We start from the raw sequence: 26276 nt of genomic DNA, 5'->3' as shown, positions 1-26276 counted from the left end.
ACTGAGTGGTTGTATGTGCCGGCGTCTCGGGAAATTCGGATTATTCCATCTCTAATTATGGGGGGTGAGATATTACCTCCTGTAGATAGAGCTCGCAACTTGGGTGTCCTCCTAGATTCACAGCTCTCCTTGGAAGATCATATAGGAGCTGTGACTAGGGGGACCTTCGCCCAGGTTCGCCTGGTGCACCAGTTGCGGCCCTATCTGGACTGGGATGCCTTGTGTACGGTCACTCATGCGCTCGTGACCTCTCATTTAGACTACTGCAATGCTCTCTACATGGGGCTGCCCTTGAGGAGTACTTGGAGGCTTCAGCTGGTGCAGAATGCGGCCGCGCGAGTGGTGGTGGGGGCTTCCCGATACTCCCATGTAACACCTCTACTCCGCAAGCTGCATTGGCTTCTGGTTGCCCTCCGGATGAGATTTAAGGTTCTGGTAATGACCTATAAAGCCCTAAATGGCATGGGTCTGGACTACCTACGGGAGCACCTGCTGCCGGCATCAGCTTCCCTTCGTCCAGTGCGCTCCCACAGAGAGGGCCTCCTCAGGGTGCCGTCGGTCAAAGAGTGTCGACTGGCGACCCCCAGGGGGAGGGTGTTCTCTGTGGGTGCGCCAGACCATTGGAACCGTTTACCGGTTGAGCTCCGGATGGCTCCTGACCTTCGCTCCTTCCGCCGTGACCTAAAAACTTACTTATTTGAACAAGCCGGCCTGGTCTGATGGGAGTGGGGTATTTTAATATTAATTTTATTATTTTTTATTGTAATTTTGGGCTACACTATTTAATTCCTTCTCAAATTTTGTACATTGTATTTTTTATTGTATTGCCCTGTACACCGCCCTGAGTCCTTCGGGAGAAGGGCGGTATAGAAATTATATTATTATTATTATTATTATTATTATTATTATTATTATTATTATTATTATTATTATTATTATTATTATTATTATTATTATTATTATTATTATTATTATTATTATTATTATTTTAGAGTGGAGCATAGCATCGTCTGCCAGAGGGCAGCTGAAGCTAAGCAGACTGTGAAAGAAGGGGAGTTTTTGGGGAAGCCAAAATTAGTGTGTATTTAATATAGTGGTCACTTACAATTATGTCTGAAGTGAATCAGCTACTTTCACTATCCCAGAGAAAGGCACAATGCACAATAAATTGGCTGGTAGAACCTAATCTTATCAGACTGGCCATTTTTAAAATGTACGGTATATGTAAGAAGACTGTACTTAAAGAGCTGCCAATTACTGGGGCTTGTCTGTAACTTGTGACAGCACTTTGAGGAGGAGGAGGAGGAGGAGGAGGAGGGAGGAAAAAGGATTTTTTTAAAAAAACAAATGTTATGGCAAAATGTCTACTTTTTTTAGAATACAGAAAATCTTTTAACCAGAGATACTTAGAACTTCCTTGAGGGAAAACCCCAAAAGTATAAAGAGCTGAGAAGAACTTTAAAATATCTTTCTTGGAAGTTCACAGGCAGTCATTCATAGCATAAAAAATAATAAAATATACAATTTGTAAGCCCCTATCACCAAACATCCATTTTAATAAATTTCAGGAAAAGCATCAGTGTTAAGTTGGAAAGATGGCCTCAGAATAATATCATTGTACTGAGCCATGCATCAGACTTTACCTTCAGTACTTTCACCTGCTCATTGGTTATTACTCATGTTTTGTTTAAAATAAAGCTTTTTGATATAATAAATGTGGTACCTCATGTAAACAAGGCATATGTTCTAACATAATGTTATGTTTTGATCATTTAAAAATGAGGGCTTTTTTTTAAATGAAGCCGTGTGGACAATAAGATGAGTCAGTAAGTGATTATTGTGTGCGAAGTTATTTTGAATTGTGTCAAAGTTAAAAATACATTAAAAGATAATCCTGTAGTTGATTTATTACTTTATTCTTGCTACTATATGCATCAGTTTTAATTTTAGTCTGAGTTGACATTTATGGGAAAAAATACAAAATTTTTTGTTGCCCATCAAAATTAGGTAATTAAAAATAATGAATTTATTTGAAATATTTTCGAATGGAAATTAGGCCAGAATATCTTTCTATCCATTTATCCAATTAATACAACACAATATTACAATTTTGTGCCTATTTATTCATAGATAAGATGAATTAAACTAGATAATTGTCATGCATGCACGCAAACAATAGAGGCCTATAACAAACTCTTATGTATGTGTATTTTACGAAGTATATTTTATTTATTTATCAAATTTATACATCACCCATCTCACCTAAGTGACTGCAGTTTACAAATATTTAGTTTTTCAGCAGTAAAATTTTTTTTTTAGGTGTAATACTTTTTGCATATGAAAATGCAATTTGAAGAATCTCCACTTAATGTCCATTTGTAATTTCTTTTATTATATGATTTTATCTAATTTCGATTCCTTGACAACTCTGAGCAGCTTTCATATACAAAATAAAAACAACATATATAATTACAAGAAATTTTATTCCTGATCAATTGGAAGAACAATACAGTATATACCAGCCGTGGACAAATATGACAGGGCATAACATACATGGAGATAAACATTGCCTCAGATAGCCAGGATCTAATGCTATGGAGGTCTTTAAAAGGATAGTTAGCATCTAGTAACTAGTGCAGCTCATGAGGCAGTGAGATCACATGAGCATAACTAATGCTCCCAACAATGCACGCACAACTGCATTTTGGACCAATTGTAGTTTCTGAATGCAGTCCCATATAGAATGCATTTCAATTACCCAATTGTGAGATGCTGCTCTTTTAACTTTTATCTATCTAACAAAATGAAATTCAATGGTGAAAAAGATTCTACATTTAGGTAAGAAACACCAAACGTACAGGTATAGTATAGGTGGTACCTTGCTCAATAATAGTAACTGTGAGAGGGATCTCGGAGTCTTAGTGGACAATCACTTAAATATGAGCCAGCAGTGTGCTGCAGCTGCCAAAAAAGCCAACACAGTGCTAGGCTGCATTAACAGAGGAACAGAATCAAGATCACATGAAGTACTAACACCACTTTACAATGCCTTGGTAAGGCCACACTTGGAATACTGCATCCAGTTTTGGTCACCACGATGTAAAAAATATGTTGATACTCTAGAAAGCGTGCAGAGAAGAGCAACAAAGATGATTAGGGGACTGGAGGCTAAAACATATAAAGAGGGGTTTCTGGAATTGGATATGTCTAGTTTAATGAAAAGAAGGACTAGGAGTGACATAATAGCAGTGTTCCAATATCTCAGGTTTTGCCACAGAGAAGAGGGAGTCAAGCTATTCTCCAAAGCACATGAGGGCAGGATAAAAAGCAATGGATGGAAACTAATCAAGGAGAAAAGCAACCTAGAACCAAGAAAAAATTTCCTGACAGTTAGAACAATTAATCAGGGATACAGCTTGTCTCCAGAAGTTTTGAATGCTCCAACATTTAAGAAAAGACTGGACAATTATTTGTCTGAAATGATACAGGGTGTCCTGCTTGAGCAGGGGATTTGACTGGAAGACCTCCAAGGTCCCTTCCAACTCTGTTATTCTATACTAATCTTCTGACAAACAAAGTCAGTGAGGAAACCAGATTCCCTTAACAACTTTGTTACTAATTTAACAACTGCTGTGATTCACTTAACAATGTTGCAAGAAAAGTCATAAAATGGGGCAAAACTCACTTAACAAATTTCTCACTTAGCAATGTAAATTTTGGGCTGAACTGTGATCGTAAGTTATGGACTACCTGTACATCATTCTTAATGTAGCATTCTTCCAAACTTAAACCGACCAATAAAAACATTTAAATAAGTAGGCAACTTCAAGGAAACCCTTGTATGTACTTCGGTAATTTAAGAAATGTTTCATAGTTCTGGTGTGAAAAAAATGATAGGTGATGTGCATGCTGTTGACAGTAAATCTAAATTAATGTTCACATAGTAAGAGTGTTATTGAAAAACAGTTAATGATTCATTTTTAAAAAAATCTTTATTATATGACTGTCAGCATCCCTCATCCAACATCACCAGGCATGTGGGTGTTCATGTCGTGTGAAAAAAAGCAGTAGGAGGCTGAGTGTTTGGATGGATCCATAATTTGTGTGCTGTGTGTGTGTTTGTGTGTGTTTGTGTGTGTGTGTGTGTGTGTGTGTGTGTGTGTGTGTGTGAAAGAGAGAGAGAGAGAGCATGGGATGGGAGGAGATGTGGTTTTATATGTATATGGTGTGTCTGAACCAGGATATTCTTCTGAGGCCTGTTTTTATTCATTAGCACCTCGAAAGGACTAATTGCCATCAGGCATGTAGGTGGTATTTTTGGCAGAGAGCAAAAAATGGAATTGGTTTGATGACAACCTATGATTTGCCAATGATTTGTCAGAAAAAATCCTGATCTTGCTTCACTCCCCCATCCATTTAAATTCAGACACAGATGCTATAAGAGATGTGCATCATCTCTCCTAGTGGGAAATTGAAATATAGCACATCCTATGTTGAAGCTGCAGGGTGTTGACACTGAATGCTATAATGGCAGTGGTGATTACTAAACAGCTGGAATAAAATGAACATCTGCAGTTACAGATGGAGCTTAGCAGATCATAATGTACTACATATTTTCTTTTTAAGTGACAAATTAGGAAACCTGCTTGATAGATCAGGCATATGGTATATTCTCAGGGGTTTCTCAAAACTTGCTGTCAACTGCTTGACATTTTGAGTTAACAGGAATTACAACCATTTTCAATCCAAATATTTCAGTTTTGGGTGGCAAAATTAAAGTACATATGGGCTAGGGCAGTGATGGAGAACCTTTTAGAGACTGAGTGCCCAAACTGCAACCCAAAACCAAATTATGTAACCTCGGGTGCCGGGTGGGTGTGGCTATTGGGTTGGCATGGCCGATTGGGTGGGCGTGGCTGCAGTGGTAATGGCAGACTGGGTGGGACTAAAAAGTTCAATCAATCAATTCCAACTTTGCAAGATTTTTTTCCCGTGAGAAGTAGAAATTGATTGATTGATTGAACCTTTTTTGTTTTTTTGCACATGGCGGTGGAGGCCTAAAGTGAAAAGGTTTTATAAAACCCAGCTGAAGGCCTGGGCCTGGGGTGATGGCGTGCGTGCCCACAGAGAAGGTTCTGCGTGCCACCTGTGGCACCTGTTCCATAGGTTCAATACCAAGGGGCTAGGGCCTGTAGTTCAGGATGTGTTTATTTTGTCACCCTCTAATGATGAAATAGAATAGAATAGAATAGAATTCTTTGTTGGCCAAGTGTGGGTGGACACACAAGGAATTTGTCTCCAGTGCATAAGCTCTCATTGTACATACAAGTAATAGTGATAATCATGATCATATAACATGAAAATACATTCATCAAATAGGCATTTGGTAGAAAAGAACACTTCCATTGAAAGTTTGATACATATTTTGTGGGTTTGGATGTGGTTTTACTTGCAATTAATTAGACCATTCAACATATGATGCATGTTTTTTGCCCTGCTACTTTGTTCTTCCATTCAAAATTGGATTACACAGTTAAAATAAATACACAGTTCTTTCTAGTTATTGTTTTTCTAATAAATGGTTGTTAGTTTTGTGTAAGGACCCACCTCAATCCACATCTTAGGAAATAAGAACTCTTGGATGCAAGTTTAGTCCAAAAGGAAAATGTTTACTAGGATGGAATCGATTGTGGGAATACAAGACGGAATCTGAGAAAAGTTACATTTCAATCCTCTATAAACCATTCCCATTCCAGCCCCTCCCCTCATCCATTTGGTCAGGCTGTCGTCAGTTGCTAGGTGTCAGGTCCTTCCATGGGAAAGGGAACTCTCCTTGGTTTTATGGTTATTGCTTTCCTTTTCAGTTGTAAATGAAGATACAATCCAGACCTGTCTGTCCCCCCTCCCTTCCCCAGTAAAACATCCCCTGTTGTTTGAAAATCGCTTTAGTAACCATCCTCTCCCCCCCCCTCGGAGAGATGGCAGAATCCCCAGAAATAGCACGTTGTTCTACCTATACAATTATGAAATGTGATATAAATGGATTCTGACATTCGGCTCTCCTTTCAGAAAAAAGATGAGTCCATCTGTGGGGAAAGAAAACATATAAATGTTAGCCTGGTTTGTTTGGATATTCTGTATGAAACCTCTTAAGCAACTTAGGTGCTTTAACATGGAGTTTGTTAACCCACTCATTTTCTGAGGAGGGGAGGTGTTTCCATGCCACTAAATATTGTATCGTTCCATGGTGTTTTCTGGAATCTAAGATTTCTTTCACTTCAAAATGTTGTTCTCCTTCCACCATGATGGGGTGGTGGTGGTGGTGGGATTTTTTCTCGTAGTGGTGATTGTTGTTCTCTCTTTAATAGACTGCAGTGGAAGGTTGGGTGTATTCGTCTAAGATTTTTGGGTAGTTCTAATTCAACTGTTACTGGGTTTATGATTCTTTTAATTGGAAAAGGTCCAATATATTTTGGTCCTAGTTTTTTACAGGGTTGGAGTGATTTCAGGTATTTTGTGGATAAATATACCATCTCTCCTACCCTAAATGGTGTGGGATCGGTTCTTTTTTTGTCTGCCTGTGTCTTGTATGCTTTTCTGGCATCTTCCAACGCTTTCCTAATGATTGGCCATGTATTTTGTAATTGAGCAATCCATTCCTTCAGATCAGGGATAACCGGTTCTTTTGGGGTTAGTTCTGATATTGGGTTGAAACTCTGGCCTGTAGCTACTTGAAAAGGAGTGTAACCTGTGCTTGAGTGGACTGCATTATTATATGCTACTTCTGCAAAAGGCAGTAGGTCCGTCCAGTCGGACTGCTGAAAATTAATATAGCATCTCAGATATTGTTCAAGTATATTATTAAGTCTTTCAGAAGCTCCGTCTGTCTGAGGATGGTGACTAGATGACAGTCCTTGGGTGGTTCCTAAGAGGGATAAAAATTCTTTCCAAAATGCCGACGTAAATTGCACCCCTCTGTCAGATATGATGCGTTGTGGTACCCTGTGCAATCTGTAAATATGCTGTACAAAAAGTTTTGCTAATGCTTTTGCAGTCGGGATTTTTTGGCAAGGTATGAAATGTACTTGCTTAGAGAACAGATCTGTGACAGTCCAGACTACGGTGTTTCCATTACTTTCTGGCAGTTCTACGATAAAATCCATGGCTATTTCTTTCCATGGGGCTGAGGGGTTTGCCACCGGTTGTAACAGACCTGGCGGTTTCCCTTGCAGTCTTTTGGCCATCGCGCAAATTTGACAGCTACCCACATAGCTTTCTATGTCCTTTTTCATAGATGGCCACCAAAATTGCCTTTTAGTTAAGTGTAAGGTTTTTACAAAGCCAAAGTGTCCTGCTGATTTTGTATCATGGCACAGTTGCATGAAATTGATTCTCTGTGTGGCAGGTATATATAGCTTCTCCCCCACCCACGGCAGTCCATCTTTAATTGTGCACACATGTTTATTTTTCTGGAACCATTCATCACTTTCCAAAGATTTCCTGAATTCTATTCCAGTTTGGCTATCTACCTTCGGCTTCATTTTTTCTTGTGCCCTGGTGGTGACTGGTGCTGCCAGTTGTTGTTCCGGTACAAGTGGTTTAAAGTCAGTAACTCTTGTGCTGTTATATTGGGGCATGCGGGATAATGCATCTGCCAGGAAGTTCTTTCCCCCCGGTAAGTGTTTGAGAGTGAAATTGAATCGGTGAAAATGTTGGGACCAGCGGGCTTGCTTAGGAGTGAGCTTCCTGGGCATTTTTAGTGCTTCCAAATTTTTGTGGTCTGTCCAGACCTGGAAAGGTATTTTATTTCCTTCTAAAAATTGGCGCCATGTTAGTAATGCCCACCTCAATGAGAATGCCTCTTTTTCCCATATTGGCCAGCGTTGTTCTGTTTCTGTGAGTTTTCTGGATGTGTATGCACATGGTTGCAATGTCCCCCCATCATTTTCTTGTAATAGTACGGCTCCTACCGCTACATCACTCGCATCTGCCTGTATTACAAAAGGTTTGTCGGGATCTGGGTGTTTTAGGACAGGTTCAGCAGAAAAAAGTCTCTTTAGCCTCTCAAATGCTGCTTGACATTCCATTGACCATTTCAGAGCCTGGCTGGGTTTCACGGGTGACCCCCCCTTCGTTTTCAACAAATTTGTGAGGGGCATGGCTATTTGGCCAAATGCAGGGATGAATTGGCGGTAGAAGTTTGCAAACCCCAGGAAACTTTGCAATTGCTTCCGTGTGTGGGGGGGTGTTCACTCTAGTACTGCCCTGACCTTCTCAGGGTCCATTTCGATGCCCTCTGGAGATATGCGATATCCCAGGTAGTCGATTTTTTCCTGATGGAATTCACACTTCGATAATTTAGCATATATGTGGGCAGCTCGCAACTTCTTCAGGACTGCTCTGACTAGTTTGATATGTTCCTCTTTGGTTTCTGTGAAGATAAGGATGTCATCGAGGTAAACCAGGACCCCCTTATATAGGTGCTCTCTCAGCACGTCATTAATTAATTGCATAAAGACTGCGGGGGCCCCTTGCAGTCCGAATGGCAATACTTTGAATTGATAGCACCCCATTGGGCAGTTGAATGCAGTCTTCCATTCGTCTCCTTCCTTAATCCTAATACGGTAGTATGCTTCCCTCAGGTCTAGTTTGGTAAAAATCTTTCCTTTCGATAGGTGGGATAACATATCCTTCATTAGGTGAAGGGGGTACAGATTACATTCACTACTTGTGTTCAAATTTCTATAGTCCACAACCAAACGAAAGGACCCATCCTTCTTCTCCCTGAACAGAACCGGGGCGGCCACTTTGGGTTTGGCAGGCTCAATAAATCCTCTTTCTAAGTTTTTCTTTATGAATCTCTCCATTTCTGCCATTTCCCTTGGGCTCATGGCATACATCCTGGGTTTTGGGAGTTTTGCCCCAGGTTTGAATTCTATGGTGCAGTCTGTGGGGCGGTGGGGGGGAAGCTCATCTGCTCTTTCCTCACTGAAAACCTCAGTCAGGTCCCTGTATTCCTCCGGTATCTCTGGTAATCCCTTCTCTTTCCCCACTGCTGCTGTCTCCTCCCTCTGGGTTGGGGGGGTGCTTTTGGAGTCTAAGTTCTTCTGCCCCCCCTTTGGGAAATTGAGTTCTTCTGTCCTCCAGTTTATCCCGGGGTTCCATTTCTTCAGCCATTCCAGTCCTAGGATCATTGGGCATTCCATGCCTGGGGCCACTATAAACATTATGTCCTCCTCATGGGGCCCCAGTGATAGGTGGATTGGTAAAGTGGCTAGGGTGGCTGGTCCTCCCCCTGCTATTGTCCCATCTAATTGACTAAAAGAGATTGGTTGTTTTAGCCTCCTCACTGGGATGCTCAACCTCTCCACCAGTGTTGGGCTGATAAGGCAGCGGATGCACCCAGAGTCTATCAGAGCTTTTATTTTGGCTGCTTCAGGCATAGGGGAAGCTAATATAGTCACTGTCTTAAGTATGGGTGGAAGGGGTCCACTTGCCAATGGTTCTCCCTCTGAGCTGTCTTCCGAGTTGTCCACCGTCCCTGCGGTGCAGGCCGGAGTCCAGTCCCAGTTCCTGGCAGGAATTGTGGACTCTACAGCCTCTGTCCCCTTCATGGAAGATTCTTTTGTGTTGCCTTGGGGCTTCCCCGGCTTCTTGGAGGATGATGCCTCTGGTTTTCGTGGGGGGGCTTTTGAACGACATTCTGCAGCACGGTGGCCCTCTCTCCCGCAGTTGAAGCAACTTGTTGATTTTTTGGCTGTGGCTGGTGGTTTTTCCCCCTCGCGTGTTTGCTCGGGTGGCAGGCGGCCCCATGGTTTTCCTCTGCAGTGTCTCTTCAGTAGGTCTATTTCCACTTCCTCCGCCAGGATGTACCAGTCGTCGAGGTGGGGTGGGTCTCCTCGAGGCAGGCAAGCATCATACAGGTCGTAGTTCAGACCGTCTTTGAAGTGGCTAAGGAGGATGTCTTCTGGCCAGTTCAGCTTGCTGGCAATGGCTCGGAATTCTTGGGTATAATCAGCCACTGCTCGCCTGCCCTGCCTCACCGTTTTGATTCTCTCCCGGGCCTTACGGTCAGCCAAAGGATCCTCGAACCGTCGCCTCAAAGATGACATGAATCGGTTGAAGTCGTTGAGTTCTGGGGCGTTGGAGTCATGCAAGTTCACCACCCAGTCTGCAGCCGTCCCGTCCAGGGCAGATTGCACAATTCGGATGCGTGTTTTGTCACTGGGGATGTCCCGTCCGTACTCTTCCATGTAGCTGAGGACTTGGGTTAGGAAAAATCCCAGTCGTGATGGCTCCCCCTTGAATTTGACTTCCAGGGGCGGGAGTCTTTTGCTGGAGCGTTGTCTGCGCCGTGGCCGGTATTGCTCCTCATCCTGGTCCCCATCTGTGGTTCTGGGGGGGGGTACTGCTGAGGCAGCAATTCCTGTTCCATTGGATGGCCCCGGGGTTTCAGGTGTTGGATCCCTTCCGTTACCTTTCCAGTTGCGTCCCCAGGCGCTGCCTCGGTTGCGATTTTCAGCTCTCTCCTCCCTCAGTGAACTCAGGGTTGCTTTCATCAGATCAATGGCCTTTTCCAGGATCCGCTCCTCCTCGCTGGCGTGCAGGGAACTCTCCATCTCTTGCCTCCATTCCGGTTGGTGGTTACTACGCCTCAGGGTCATTTCTCCCGAAGCCTTTTCCCACTCACTTTTCCTTCCAACGCCCATCGACCACTGGGGTTTTCGGTCGTACTGCTCCACCACTTCTTCCCCGGGGGAATATGCTGCTTCAGCTTCCCATTGTCTCTGGGATTCCATTTGGGGGGAAGACTCCCCCTCCATGGGGCTTCCCTCCTCTCTTGCTTCGTCGCCAGACATTTTATTTGTTGCAAAGTCCCCCAGTAAGGATTTCCCTTCCAGGTTGACTCTTAAAGCAGATTCCGTCTACTGTCAGGACCCACCTCAATCCACATCTTAGGAAATAAGAACTCTTGGATGCAAGTTTAGTCCAAAAGGAAAATGTTTACTAGGATGGAATCGATTGTGGGAATACAAGACGGAATCTGAGAAAAGTTACATTTCAATCCTCTATAAACCATTCCCATTCCAGCCCCTCCCCTCATCCATTTGGTCAGGCTGTCGTCAGTTGCTAGGTGTCAGGTCCTTCCATGGGAAAGGGAACTCTCCTTGGTTTTATGGTTATTGCTTTCCTTTTCAGTTGTAAATGAAGATACAATCCAGACCTGTCTGTCCCCCCTCCCTTCCCCAGTAAAACATCCCCTGTTGTTTGAAAATTGCTTTAGTAACCATCCTCTCACCCCCCCCTCGGAGAGATGGCAGAATCCCCAGAAATAGCACGTTGTTCTACCTATACAATTATGAAATGTGATATAAATGGATTCTGACATTTTGTGAGAATGGCATGCCAATACAAATGAATGGCTGAACAAAAGTAATGTTAAAGGTAATGTCTTCTAACTTTATAACAATCTGACATATGTTCATAAAAAAGGAGGCCTCTAATTTATAGAACTGATGTAAGTTAACTGCATCTGCATTTACATTGCTGGCATTCTATTAATTTTTATGCTTCAGACTACAAGCTGATTACCAGGTGAGGTCAGGATGAACTTTCTCCCTATGGTATAATATGTTACAATTAGATGCATTATGTGTGTTTTATGTGTTCCTGTAAAGAGTGGAACTCTTTCTGAATATTCAGTTACAAATATTTGTAAGAGAAGCTATAGCACAGTTTCTGTTCTTTGGCAGAAACGTCTTTCTCAACACGGTTTCTATCAAAGTATATAGTGCTTCTTTTATTTCTCAGGTTGCAAATTAGAGCTATTTAATTTACCATTGTACTTTAAATATGTAGTGACATTAACAAGGGAGTTAATTTTTATTTAAATCCCTGGTTACTGCTACTTGTTGTTTCAGAATAAATTTGGAAGTTTTGCACAAGCAAAACTTTTGAGGATTTTTGAGGGAAGAAAAAATGAATTTTAATAAGATTACGCATTACCCAAGGAAGAGAGAAAACACTGCATAATCCTACTGCAGAAAAGTTTACCATGCTTGAAGTATTCTTTTCTGGATCTTGTTGGGTATATGAAAGAATTAATTATAACCTAATTCTAAAATATATAGCATATTAAGGCTATTTTAGATAGTACAAATGTGTTTTGTGCAGATGGGGAATTTTGTATCCTGTTAGGAAGCTTGAATAAGGGAATTATAGGGTGTAATGTATAGTTACAAGCAATATGAAGGAATTAATTTCATAATCTGTAATAAAATAAAATATTCTGAAGACACATTGCAAATATTGTCTCAGGTCACATGTGGAAAAGAAAAAAATCTACTTTTGAAATTAATATTTATTACAAGCCCCTGGCATGAACACCAGAATTTACTTAACTGAAATGTTAATTGTTTCCTCTGAAGTGTAAAATAGCTTTTCGGTTCCCACTTCACGTGTGTTTGAATATGTGAGGATAGAGAAGGGAACCCTTGGCTATCTGTTAACTCAGAAACCTAAACTGTTGAAAGCCCACTTTAGGAACAATATCTGAATATTGAAGCAAAGGGAGAAGTGTTGTCCCTTCACCAAAAAACAAAAGGAAGTTGTGTAGCCTGGAAAATAGAGATCTCTGTCATTATCAAATCTTTACCTATATATGTATGTATGTATGTATTCTAAAGTATCTAAGAGGGATTAGAATCAATCCTACAGCATAAAGTTCAGACTACTGAGTAGTACTTGACTGTAGACAGTTGAGTCAGATTGATCTGATAATAGCATTTTAAGATAAAATGAATTACCGTAGATGGTCAGGGTATTTAATAAAATAATAACTCCTGGCATGCACTTGCATAGGGGGAACAATAGTGCATGTTCCATCAATTCAATTATTCCACTGTCACATGGGCACAGTCTTTGTTCAAAGAGGATTTTTCTATATCATCCTTCAATAACTGCTGTTGGAAGTCATTGAATCTGGCTAAAGAAAGGACTCTTCTGAAAACAGAGATCTCTGTAGATAACCTGATCAGATCCAAAGTGATTGCTGTCTTCAAGCTATGAGATAGAACAAGGCCTGTTCATGGAGCTTATTGCATAGACATGACATGCTGCAATGATTATGTTCATTCTTGGATTCCTATCTTTCAATGAGCTCAGAATTAAATGAAATATTAGTCTCTAATATGCTAGTATATATTCTAAGTGGTAGCATTCTCCAGAAACATAAAGAGTTCAAGACTATACTGGAAATCACTGAAATGAAGGTAGCATTGGTGAGTCAGGAAGCCCCATGAATATCTGTGCCAAGACTACACAGAGACACTATTATTGTGATACCTACTATTCTACCATAGTGGAATGCAGCAAATATTTTAAGAAAGCCACATTTTTAGACTCTCAGTCATCCTTGAGTTCTTTTGATATGAAAGTAATGGAGCCTTGGACTAAGTCTCTTGCATATAAAGCCTAGTTCTCATCTTGGACAAGATTTCTTCAGCTAATCCTATAGATTAAGTTGAAAATGGAATATTTCATTTTTGGAGTGAGACACCTAATGGGTTCTCCATGAACCCACTTAGTTGCAAATTCTGTGATGAGTAATTAAAAAAAATAGCTAAAGGAATACAAAAACTATTGAAGTGTGAATATTTCATGTTCAGATTTTATAGTAGATACAAACACTCAACCCCATGTTCTTTTTGTGGTCTTGGTGCAGATATTCATGGACTTCCCGACTCACCAACACCACCTCCCATTTCAGTGTATTCCAGTATAATGGACAAAAAAGCAGCAAAAACAAGTTTCTGGGTTTCAAGCATGTTGGCTATAGTCAAATATTGACAAATATCCTAGTTTGTTTCTTTTAGCTATTAATGCTCTAGAAGTGTTATAAAGGTAAAGGTTCCCCCGCACATGCGTGCTAGTCGTTTCCGACTCTAGGGGCCGGTGCTCATCTCCGTTTCATAGCCAAAGAGCCAGCGGTTGTCTGAGGACGTCTCCGTGGTCATGTGGCCGGCATGACTAGACGCCAAAGGCACACGGAACACTGTTACCTTCCCACCGTAGTGGTCCCTATTTTTCTACTTGCATTTGTTATAGACTCCCATAAATACTGCAAAAAAACCTACTCAGTCTCTGTTTCATTTCAATAGTGCTATTCAGAAGAACCTACAACAATAGAGTTGGAAGAGACCTTGGAAGTCATCTAGTCCAACCCCCTGCTCAAGTAGGAGACTGTATCATTTCAGACAAATGGCTGTTTAGTCTTTTCTTGAAAGCCTCCAGTGATGGAGTACCTACAATTTCTGAAGACAAGCAATTCCACTGGTTGATTGTTCTCACCATTAGGAAATTTCACCTTAGTTCTAGGTTGCTTTTCTTTTTGATTGGTTTCCAACCATTGTTTCTTGACTTGCCTTCTGGTGCTTTGGAAAATAATTTGGCCTCTTCATCTCTGTGGCAGTCCCTCAAATATTGGAACAAAGCTATCATGTCTCTCCTAGTCCTTTTCTTCACTAGACTAGACATACCCAGTTCTTGCAACCATTCTTCATATGTTTTAGACTCCAGTCCACTAATCATCTTTGTTGCTTTTCTCTGCAGTTTTTCCAGAGTCTCAACATCTTTTTGATATCATGGATACAGTATTGTGGATGCAGTATTCCAGATGTGGTCTTAGTAAAGTGGTGCTAATATTTCATGGTTCAATCTTTTCTTGAAAGCGTCCAGTGATGGGGTAGCCCCAACTTCTGAAGGCAAGCCGTTCCACTGGTTGATTGTTCTCACTGTTAGGAAATTTCACCTTAGTTCTAGGTTGCTTCTCTTCTTGATTGGTTTCCATTCATTGGTTCTTTTCTTTCCTTCTGGTGCTTTAAAAAATAGTGTTCCCCCTCTTTGTGGCAGCCATTCAAATACTAAAACACTGTTATCATATCTCCCCTAGTCCTTCTTTTCAGTCAATTAGACATACCCTGCAACTGTTCTTCATATGTTTTATCTCTAGACCTCTAATCTTCTTTGTTGCTCTTCTCTCTACTCTTTCCAGAGTCTCAACATATTTTATATTGTGGTGACCAACATTGGATGTAGTATTCCAGGTGTATCTGTATTAAATTTTGTTAACTGGTACTAATACTTCATGTGATCTTGATTCTGACCTTCTATTAATGCAGCCTAGGATTGCATTGGCTTTTTTGGCTGCTACTGCATACTATTGGCTCATATTTAAGTGATTGTCTACTTGGACTCTAAGTTCTCTCTCACAGTTACTGGCGTTGAGCTAAGTTTAACTTATTCTGTACCTGTGGAATTTGTTTTTCTTGCCCAAGTGTAGAACCTTATTTTTATCTACTAAAATTTCATTTTGATAGATAAGGCCCAGGGTTCAAGACTGTCAAGATGCTTTTGGATTTTGATCCTATCTTCTGGGGTGCTGGCTATTCCTGCCAGCTTGGTGTCATTTGCAAATTTGATGAGTTCCCCTTCTATTTCCTCATCTAGTTTGTTTGTTTGTTTGTTTGTTTGTTTGTTTGTTTATTTAATTAGATTTCTATACCGCCCTATTCCCAAAGGACTCAGGGCAGTTTACAGGGCCTGTTTATGAAGATATTGAAGAGTATGGGGCTTAAAATGGAACCTTGGCTACCCTACTACCTCCTTCTTTCCACATGGATGTAGTTCTACACTATTAGTTTTATTTTTCAGCCAGTTACAAATCCATCTGGTGGTGCTGCTGTCTAATCTACATTTTTCTAGCTTACCAAGAAGTAGGTTGTGGTCTACTTTGTCAAATGCCTTACTGAAATCTAAGTATACTATGTCTACAACATTTTGCTGATTTAGTCACTTTGTCAAAGAATGAAATAAGATTTGTTTGGCATGACCTGTTTTTGATGAACTTATGTTGGCTTCTGGTTATAACTTGGTTTGCTTCTAAGTGTTCAGAGATTTGTTACTTGGTTATTTTTTCTAGGATCTTCCCAGGTTTGCTGTCAGTCTGATTGGTCTGAAATTTCCTGGATCTGTTTCCCCCCCCTTTTTTGAAGTGCCCCTTGACCCCCGGCCCAAACAAAGTCTTCCAGGTAAGCTGGCGACCTTCGAGTCCTGCCTGAATGCCGTGGAAGTTGTGCAGTTCCTAAGTCCGCCTTAACCCGGGTCGGTGTCAGTCCCTGAGTTTCCTTGTCCAAATGGGCTTCAGCTGGGTCAAGAGTCTCTGCAGGTTCTTCGGGTTGACTCGTTAGCCTTCCCTGCGCCATTCCTGGCTGGCAAGAATTCCTTGCTGAAGCTGTTGGTGGTGTAAGGTGGTCAGGCCATCTGGGTGGGGTTAGCTCCCTGTGTTCCTTAAGCTGAGTCTCCAGGGCCCATCTCCTTAGTTGATTGATGTGCCTTCTAAAGTGGCAACCCCCCTCCCCTTTAATGATGTACCATAAGGGCCCTGTCCGGTCGACCACTACCTCCTGACTACACTTGTCCCCTGGCCCATAGTTCCTAGCCCATACAAGGTCCCCGATGAGGAGCTCTCGAGAGGGGTAGGGTCATTCAGGTTCAGCAGCCACCCGATCAGGATGAAACCTGTCCAGCTTTGTGATGAGCCGGCGGCCCCAACATAGCTCAGCTGGACTTTTCCCGGTGGCAGTACAGGGGGTGGAGTGCTGAGCCAAAAGGAATTGGGCTAATCAGTGGTGCCAGTCTCCCCGGATGATGTGACGTAGGGCGTCTTTGGTTGACCTCACCATAACTTCAGCAAGGCCGTTAGTGGATGGGTGGAATGGAGCTGATGTGATGCGCCTAATCAAATTGTTCTGGGTGAAAACCTGGAAAATGGCAGAGGTGAATTGAGGCCCATTGTCTGAGACTAATACATCAGGCAGACCGTGAGTGGCAAAGAGCCCCCTGAGTACTTGTACTGTGCTGGCTGAAGTTGTGCTGCTAACTGGGATTACCTCTAACCACCTGGAATAGCTATCCACAACAATTAGGAACATTTGCCCTTGGAATGGCCCAGCAAAGTCCAGATGGACCCTTGACCAAGGATTGTGCGTTACTTCCCATTTGTGTACCGGGGCGTGTGGTAGCTCTGGCCTGGACTTTTGACACGAGTAGCATCCAGCTACGTGACATTCTATATCTTTGTCCAGGCCTGGCCACCACAAATAACTGCGAGCTAACGCTTTCATCTTCACAATTCCTGGGTGGCCCTCATGAAGTGCCTGTAGGACCTTAGTTTTATATTTATCAGGAATTATGACCCTGTTTCCCCACAAGAGACAGCCAAGGTATGAAGACAATTCATGCCTCCTAATGAAGAAGGCCTGGAATTCGGTCCCTGGGCTTTTTGCTTTCCATCCCGAGGCTACCCAAGTCAGTACTCTACTAAGGGTTTTATCAGTTTTGGTAGCAGAAGCAATGTCCTTTGCTTGTAGAGGGCATTCAGGTAGTTCCTGAATGGCCAGAATTTGGCCAGCAGGTGCTGGGTCCTGGTCCTCCTCTGGCATGGGCAATCTACTTAATCCATCTGCGTTGCACATTTCCCTGCCAGGTTTGTAAAGCAACTTAAATGTGTATACAGAGAGGAAGGTAGACCAACGCAAGATCCTGGGAGACAGGATCTGAGGTGTTTGTTTATCTGAAGTGAATAACCCTAACAAGGGCTTGTGGTCAGTGAAGATTGTAAATTCCCTACCATAAAGGTAGTCGTGAATTTTTTTCACCCCGGCAACTATTGCCAAGGCTTCTTTGTCAATTTGTGCATAATTTCTTTCTGGCTTAGAAAGTGTTTTAGAGTAGTATGCAATCGGTATTTGTATCCCATCACTACCCAAATGGGGAAGCATCACATGCTAAGCAAATAGCTTTGCCCTCAATAAAATGGGTGACAGTTGAGTTGTTGGAGAGCAGTTTTTTCAGGTCCCTGAAACATTTTTCATGAATGCTGGACCAAGGGGCTTTTTTCTCTAGCAACCTGTGTAGGGGCTCAGCGATGGATGCTTTCTGAGGCAGAAAAGCATGGTAGAAATTTAGTAGTCCTAAAAAGGCTTGTAGTTCAGTTTTGTTTTGGGGGGTTGGAGCCAATTTAATTGCCCTTACCTTTGAGTCTGTGGGGTGAATTCCTTAAGCATCTATCCTGTAATCTAAGAATTCAGTGGAAGTTACCCTTATGCTACATTTTTCTTTTTTCAATTTGAGCCCAGCTGTATGAAATCTGCAAAGTACAGCTTGCAATCGTTCAGCCAGGACCTCTTCTGATTCTCCTGCAATCAGAATATTGTCGAAGTATGGACACACCCCCGGGATGCCTTTCAAAGTTTTTTCCATTACTTCCTGGAAAATGCCAGGAGCTACTGAAATTCTGAACTGCAGATGGGTCACTTTGAAAGCCCCGCAGTGTGTAACAATAGTCTGCGCGTCTGCAGTCTCCTTGGTGACAGGTAGTTGTAAGTACGCCTGTGCCAAGTCAAGCTTGGCAAATATGGTGCCGGACTGTATCGCAGAGAGGACGTGTTTCACTGATGGAACAGGGTAAGTGCGTGGGTTTAAAGCTCGATTGAGGGTGGCCTTGTAATCGGCACAAATTCTAACTTCGCCATTAGATTTAACTGGGGTGATGATGGGGGTTTCCCAATTACCCCCATCCATGGGTTCTAAAACTCCCAATTTAATGAGTTGATCCAGTTCATCCTCAATCTTTTGCTTGAGGGTGAACGGAACTCTCCTTGCCTTAATCCTAATTGGTAGGATATTGGGTTTAAATTTTAAGTTTACAGGAGGGCCTGTGTATTTTCCTAGGGAGCCATCGAATATTCGAGGCTTTTGGTCTGGGTGGAATTAACTCCCCCCAGCCAAATTCCAAGGGCTTCAAACCAGTCTAGTCCCACTAGACTGGCTCTTTTTCCTACAGTTGCTAACATGTCCAAGGGACCCTGGAACCCCTTAAACTTAACTGACAGGGTGGCCTTCCCCTTTAGTTTTATCAGGAACTGCTGAAAATCCGCTAACTTGACTTTGGTTGGTTTTAAGGGAACTCGCCGCCCGCTTAGGTTGCAAATTGTTTGGAAGGTCTCAGAAGATATTATGGAGACTGGAGATCCAGAGTCGACCTCCATCTCACAGGGAATTCCTTGTAATTGGACCTTGATTTTCATTTTAGGCCTAAGCAGGCGGTAGGTTACAGAATGACACCCTAACAACTCTCCCCTGTCAATAATTTGTGCAGAAGACCCAGGGTGCTCAAAGCCAGGGATTGGGGGGGTGTTATACCTGGCAACGGCGAGTCGAGTTCATTCAGGTTGTCGTGGTTGTGGCTGCGACAGATGGACCTGAATGTGCCCAGTCTTGCTGCAGGAGTGGCACTTGGCGTTGCGGAATCGGCAGGTTCCCCGAGCATGCGTGCCCCTGCAGCTGGCACATCTTGCCTCTGGATCTCTGATGCTTGAGTAGCCCGCGCTTTTGTTGTTGGCCCGTGGTTCTTGTAGAGTTCTGCCAAGGTTGTATCGGGTTTGGAATTTTTCACACTTCTGTTGGGTGGCATTGACTTCTGGCTCGTCATCGTCCTCCTCCTTGTCACCGACCGTGGCACTGCCTTGATGCACCAACCCATTTGGGCCATTTCCCGGTCAGGATACGTTCTTTCCATGCCCGGCCTCATGAGCCATGACTTCGCTAATGACTTCGCTCAGGTTTTGTCACCAACTTCCTCTGAAGCTGCTCGTCGCTTAGCCCGAAGATGATTCGATCCCAAATTTGATCTTCAACATCCGGAAACCGGACTTCTGGGTGGTAAGGCTCCATTGATGGTGGTCATTTCAACTGTCAGCCCTGTTGATTCCATTTAAATCGTGAAAACAGCGACAACCAGCTGTTTTGCGGTTTGGGAACCCCCCCTCAGGAGAAGAGGGGAGGGTGAGCATTCAGGTAGAGGTAGAGCTCCCCTAGACCCCCAGAATGATTAATCTGGGGGCCGAAGGGTGAGAGCTCCCTCGGAGCCTGAATTTAACTCCGGACTCAGGGACTCCTCTGTTTTAAGGCTTTAGAACAGAGCAGGACACTGCAACCATCCCTGCATTCAATACTGAACTTTGGATTACTCAGACACAGGCAGAGCTGAGCAGGAGAATTTTGAAATAGCAAGTACATGACCTTAACTCTGGGGTGCTACTATTTTTTTTCTTCTCCAAAGTTTAATTTAAAAGAAAGGGAGGAAGATGGCACCAGAATGAATTTTTAGAAGAAAGTGGGTCTCTAAAATCTGTAAAAGACTCCTTTTAAAACATTTGAAGCTGGTATAAAAGAGATTTAAAAGATTTGGAGATCTAAAAGGGAAGTAACAAAGTTGCAACCTTCTTATAAGGATTGGGTGGAAAAGTGAAAGTTAATGGGTGTTAAAATGGCTTCTAAACTGCCTAGAGCTCCTGTTTCCAGAAGCGCGGGGGCATCACCAGTTCAACAACAATCTGCACTTCAGACTTTGATGCCATCCCCCGCAGCACCCCCACCAACATTAACATTAAAAGATTTACAAGAGGCCTTAAAACTTTAATCTGAGCAAATGGTGGAGCTCATTAATGAGAAAAATAAGGAAATAAGAGGATACTTTACTGGCATTTCAGGGGTTGGCAGTTTGTATTGAGAGTTTGGATGAACTCATGGAGGAAGTTAACAAAAGTAACTTGATTCTGAAAGCTAAAATGTGTGAAGCTGAGAATAAAATGGATAAGATTGATGATGAGGTGGTAATGATACAATATAGAGACATGGAGTTTGCCTTGAGGATAAGAGGTCTGAAAGAAAACCCACAAGAAAACCTGGAAGAGATATTAGCAAAGGCTGTGGTGCCTATATTGGGATGGCGAGTTGAAGATTTTATAATGGAAATAGATAAAATATTTCGTGTCAACTCCTGGATTGCTAGGCAAAGAAATTTACCAAGAGATGTGGTTGCTTTTTTTACAAAGAGAACGATCAGAAATGCGATTATTCAAGATTTTTATCATAACAGATTTAAAGTGGCTGATCAAGAGGTCTTAATTTTGAAAGAAATTCCACCAAGAATTTTAAGAAAAAGGAAAGAGTTTGTTTTCTTGACAGATGAATTAAAAAAATGAGAGCTCCAGTTCAGATGGGAGATACTAACTTGGATAGTGGTGAATTATGCAGGTACAAGATATCATCTTAATACAGTCTGAAGGCACGAGGTTTTTATTGTAATGTACTGAAAGCAGGTTCATTGCCACCCCCAGAATTTAAAAGGGGAAAGGAAGAAGGAGCATGACAGGCACAAATGGAAGGCATACAGCAAGGTGAAGAAATCACCTCGCTGATTGTAAAAGAAGTACAGCAAACTCTGGAAACTGCTCAACCCCTGGCACCATTAGAAGAACTAAAGAGTCAAAGAATGACACAGGCTGCAATGAGACGAAAGGAACAACAACAAGAACAACAGAAACAGTATCCTATAATCACAGTTCAAGAATCCATTAACAATGAAGCAGTGGGAGGAGCGAGACCAAAGAGGCAGGTGCTTATGGATCTGCAAGATACGCTCCGAAAGCTTCAAGTCGCAAAAGATGGTGACAAAGTTTCTAACATGGAATGTTAATGGTTTAAACTCTCCGCAAAAGAGAAAGAAAATATTTCAGTATTTAAAACAATTTAAAAATGATGTTATATGTTTGCAGGAAACACATATTCGTGTAGCAGATCAAAAATATTTGACAAATTCCAGATTGGGTATACAATTTACTGCATCTGCTCCAGACAAGAAAAACGGAGTAGTTATTTATGTGAAGAAGGACTTATTTATTATTTTATTTTAATTCCATTTATATCCCGCCCTTCTCCGAAGACTCAGGGCGGCTTACAAGCTTAGCAGTAGCCTTCATTCTATGTATATGCCTGCTTATTAGGGCTTAACAGCTAATCTAATTGAAGCAGATAAACAAGGAAGATATATTATAATTGAACTTTTAATAGAAGGGAAGAAAACACTTTTAATTGGAATATATGCACCCAATCAACAGCAAGCAGAATTTTACAAATTTCTTCATAACAAAATAATTCAATGGGATTATAAATCATGTATTTTAATGGGAGATTGGAATGGAGTGTTGGATACACAAAAAGATAAAAAAGGACCTTTTAAAAGTACTCCAAATCATGCTGGCTTGCCTAAATCTTTTTTTGATATGAAAGATGATTTGGAACTGAGAGATGTCTGGAGAGAACGAAATGTGGAAGAAAGGGATTTTACTTTTTTTTCTGATAGACGTCAGTCTTTTTCTAGGATTGATTTTGTACTAACCGCTAATGATTTTTTTTCTAGGGTTAAGATATGAGGAAAATGTGGAAGAATGTAAAAAAACAAATGATTTTTTTTTTACTATAAATATGCATAAGGGTACTCCGATTGAAATGGTTTGGGACGCAAGTAAAGCTTATATGAGAGGAGTTCTAATATATTTGAATAATAAACATAGACGTAGATTGGAATATAAGTGTAAGGAGCTAGAGGAGGAAATAAAGATGAAAGAGAGGGCTTTTATTTTGAACCCATCTAACAAGAGGGTGAAAGAAGCAATTAATTTGTTAAGAGGGCAGTTTAACATGCTGATGGCAGATCAAGTGGCAACTAATTTACGATATGCTAAACATAATACCTTTTACAATGCTAATAAGCCAGGTAGGTGGTTAGCTTATCTGTTAAGGAAAAAACAAAAATCACGTAATATAGACAAAATAGTATATAAGGGTAAAGAGGAGTTTCAGCAAAATATTATTAAAAAGGTTTTTGTAGAATTTTATTCAAAATTATATGCTAGGGATACAATTCAAGGTTTAGATATAGATAGATATTTACAAGAAGTGAATACCCCTATACTTACACAAGAGCAAAGGGAAAGGATGAATCAATTAATAACTGCTGAAGAAATTATTTTAGCAATTAAACAACTAAAAGTGGGTAAGGCACCTGGAACAGATGGTTTGACAGCTATTTATTATAAAAACTTACAATTAGAAATGGTGGAACCTTTAAAGGAGTTATTTAGAACAATTCAATCTGGAAGAGAAGTGCCTCCATCCTGGAAAACAGCTTTTATAACGTTGATTCCAAAGGAAGATCAAGATCTTACCCAATCTAAAAATTACAGAACAATATCACTTTTAAATATTGATTATAAGATATTTGCAAAAATTTTAGCAAACAGATTAATACAGGTTTTGCAACAAATGATTCATAGTGACCAAACAGGTTTCATAAGTGGTAGACAAATGAAATATAATGTGAGACATATTGTAAATTTATTAGAATATTTGGAAAGAAATAATCAAGTCTCCGCAGTGCTGATTTTTTTGGACGCCGAAAAGGCGTTTGATCAATTGAATTGGCAATTTTTATTAAAAGTATTAGAGAAGATGGAGTTTGGGGATAATTTTTTACAATCTATTAGGGCAATATATCAGAAACAAACAGCTCAAATAATAATTAATGGTAGTTTAACAGAAGCTTGCAAAATTGAAAAAGGTACAAGACAGGGGTGTCCGTTGTCACCATTGCTGTTTGTTTTAACACTGGAAATATTACTGACTAAGATACGTGATTCAAATAAAATAAAGGGAATTAAAATAAAACATCAAGATTATAGATTAAGAGCGTTTGCAGACGACTTGGTTATTACATTAATTCAACCGACTCAATCGGTTATAGATTTAATGGAGATAATTTTGCAATATGGACAAGTTTCTGGATTTAAGATAAATAGGCAATAAACTAAAATATTGTCTAAAAATATGACTATAGAACAAAATGAATCCCTAGAAATACTAATGGGATTTGAAATAGTTAAAAAGATTAAATATTTGGGGGTATATATTACAGCTTCAAATGTGAAATTATATAAAAATAATTATGAATTGTTATGGCTAAAAACACAAAAAGAGTTAGACAGTTGGAGAAAATTACAATTGTCTTTATTGGGAAGAATTGCAGCAGTGAAAATGAATGTTTTACCGAAATTTTTATTTTTGTTTCAAATGATACCTATACTTAAAAAAGTTTCAAATTTGGAGGAATGGCAGAAAGGTATTAATAAATTTATTTGGGCAGGGAAAAGACTGAGAGTAAAACTTAAGATAATGCAAGATATACGTGAAAGAGGTGGTCTTAAAGTGCCCAATTTTAAATTATATTATGATGCTGCGGCTTTATCGACAATTAGTAATTGGTTCAATTTAACAGAAGGAAGAATATTGAATATCAAGGGATGTGATTTATTATATGGTTGGCATGCATATTTATTGTATGATAAAAAGGTGGATAATGTTTTTAAGACACATATATTAAGGTACGCCCTGTTGCGAGTCTGGAAAAAATATCAATATAAGTTAAATTATAAAATACCAATTTGGGCAATACCTAAACATGCGATAGAAAATATAAGTTTGGGATTCAAATATGATGTGATCACATACAAAGGAATTCTTAGATTGGAAAGGAATGTATGGCAATTAAAGCCATTCAATATTTTAAAAGAAGAAAAGATAGTACAAACTTGGTTTCAGTATGGGCAGATACAAGCTAGATGGAAAGAAGATCAGAAAATTGTTATTTCAACAACTGATGAAAATTTGGTAAAATAAATTAGAGATCAAAGTCAAGCGCATATAAGAAGGATATATAATGCATTGATAGAAATAGATTCAGAAATGGAACTTGTTAAGGACTGTATGATAAAATGGGCCCAGAATATTCAGGAGGCAATAACGATGGATACTTGGGAAAAAATCTGGGTCAGAAATGTAAAATTTACACAGGCACAAAACTTAAGAGAGAACTTTTATAAAATGTTTTATAGATGGCATTTAGATCCCAAAAAATTAGCATGTATGTATCCAAATTGCCAACCTAAATGTTGGAGGTGCGGTTGTGATGATGCAACATACTATCATATATGGTGGACTTGCAAAAAAGTTAAAGCTTTTTGGATTAAAATTTGGTGGAATATGCAGAAGATACGTATTTAAGAAAAATATAAGGTTTTCTCCGCAGTTATTTCTGTTGGGTATTATTACAGATTGTACTGTTATAGAAATTAAATTGATGTTGAATTTAATAATGGCAGCAAGACTTTTGGTATCGCAATATTGGAAGAAGGAGGATCTGCCTACTATAGAAGAGTGGACTCTAAAAGTTTTGAACCTAGCAGAAATGGCAAAAATTTCAGCTTATTTGAAAGATCACTCGCAACAAAGATACATTTCAGAATGGAGAAGATGGATTGATTACATTCAAAATAAATATGGGACTAAAAAGTTTCATTTAGCATATGAATGAGTATGAGAATTCAACAAGATGTATTATTATTTAGCTATGTTTAATGGGAGTTAAAGTGCATTAGGATTTAAAGTGTGTTCATAGATAGTTAGCATATTTTAGTTCAAGTTTGTTAGAGGCAATACCCTGTATTTAGCTCTGGAAAGTCGGGGGGAGGAGGGGGAGGGAAGGGTGGGCTCTATGGGGAGGTGGGGGGAAGTCGGGGGGAGAGGGGGAGGGAAGGGTTTTTTTAAAATGTACTTTAAAACTTTTCAATAAAAAAAAGATCCGGAAACTGGCACATATGGGTGGCTTGACGTATCACCGTGATGTAATCGGTCATGGACTCACCGGGCATCTGGCTCCTCTGAACGAATTGAAGCCGCCAAAAAAGTTCTGACCTCCTTGGCATGAAGTGCCTGCTGAGTTTGTCTGTGAGGTCGGCGTAGGAAACAGTTGTGACAGGCTCTGGACTGCACAACCCGACGGCCACATCGTAGACATTCGGACCACTGAGGCACAGCAAGGCAGCAGCCTTCAGTCGGTCCTCATGATGTGATTTACTAGTAGGTAGCCTTTGACCTGCCCCCAGTGTGACTCCCAGCGCTCCGGATAGCGGATGTCAAATTCTCGGATGTGTCCGAGCTTTGCCATGCTGTTCTGGTCCGGATACTGCTTCAGCGGGAAGTTGCAGGATGAGTTTCCTCTATCCACTTCCCAGTGACTTCAGCTTAGTGACTTCGCTCTATGAAGCAGTATCCCACCTTCGTCGCCAACTGTAATGTCGGCCGCTTGGACTGAAGGAACAGCTGACACGGATTTCCAAGAACAAGCTTTATTCAGCTGGGACAGGACAAAGACAGTGAGTGCCATAGCTCCTTATATACTCTGGCTGCCGGCCCAACGCCCAATCCTAACAGAGGAATTTTCCCGCCGTATGCAGCCGACCAATCACGCACTCCCC

Source organism: Vipera berus (genome assembly GCF_964194415.1).
Source record: "Vipera berus genome assembly, chromosome: Z".
Lineage (NCBI taxonomy): Eukaryota > Metazoa > Chordata > Lepidosauria > Squamata > Viperidae > Vipera > Vipera berus.
The sequence above is the reverse complement of the archived record's forward strand: the minus strand, read 5'-3'. Positions refer to the sequence as shown.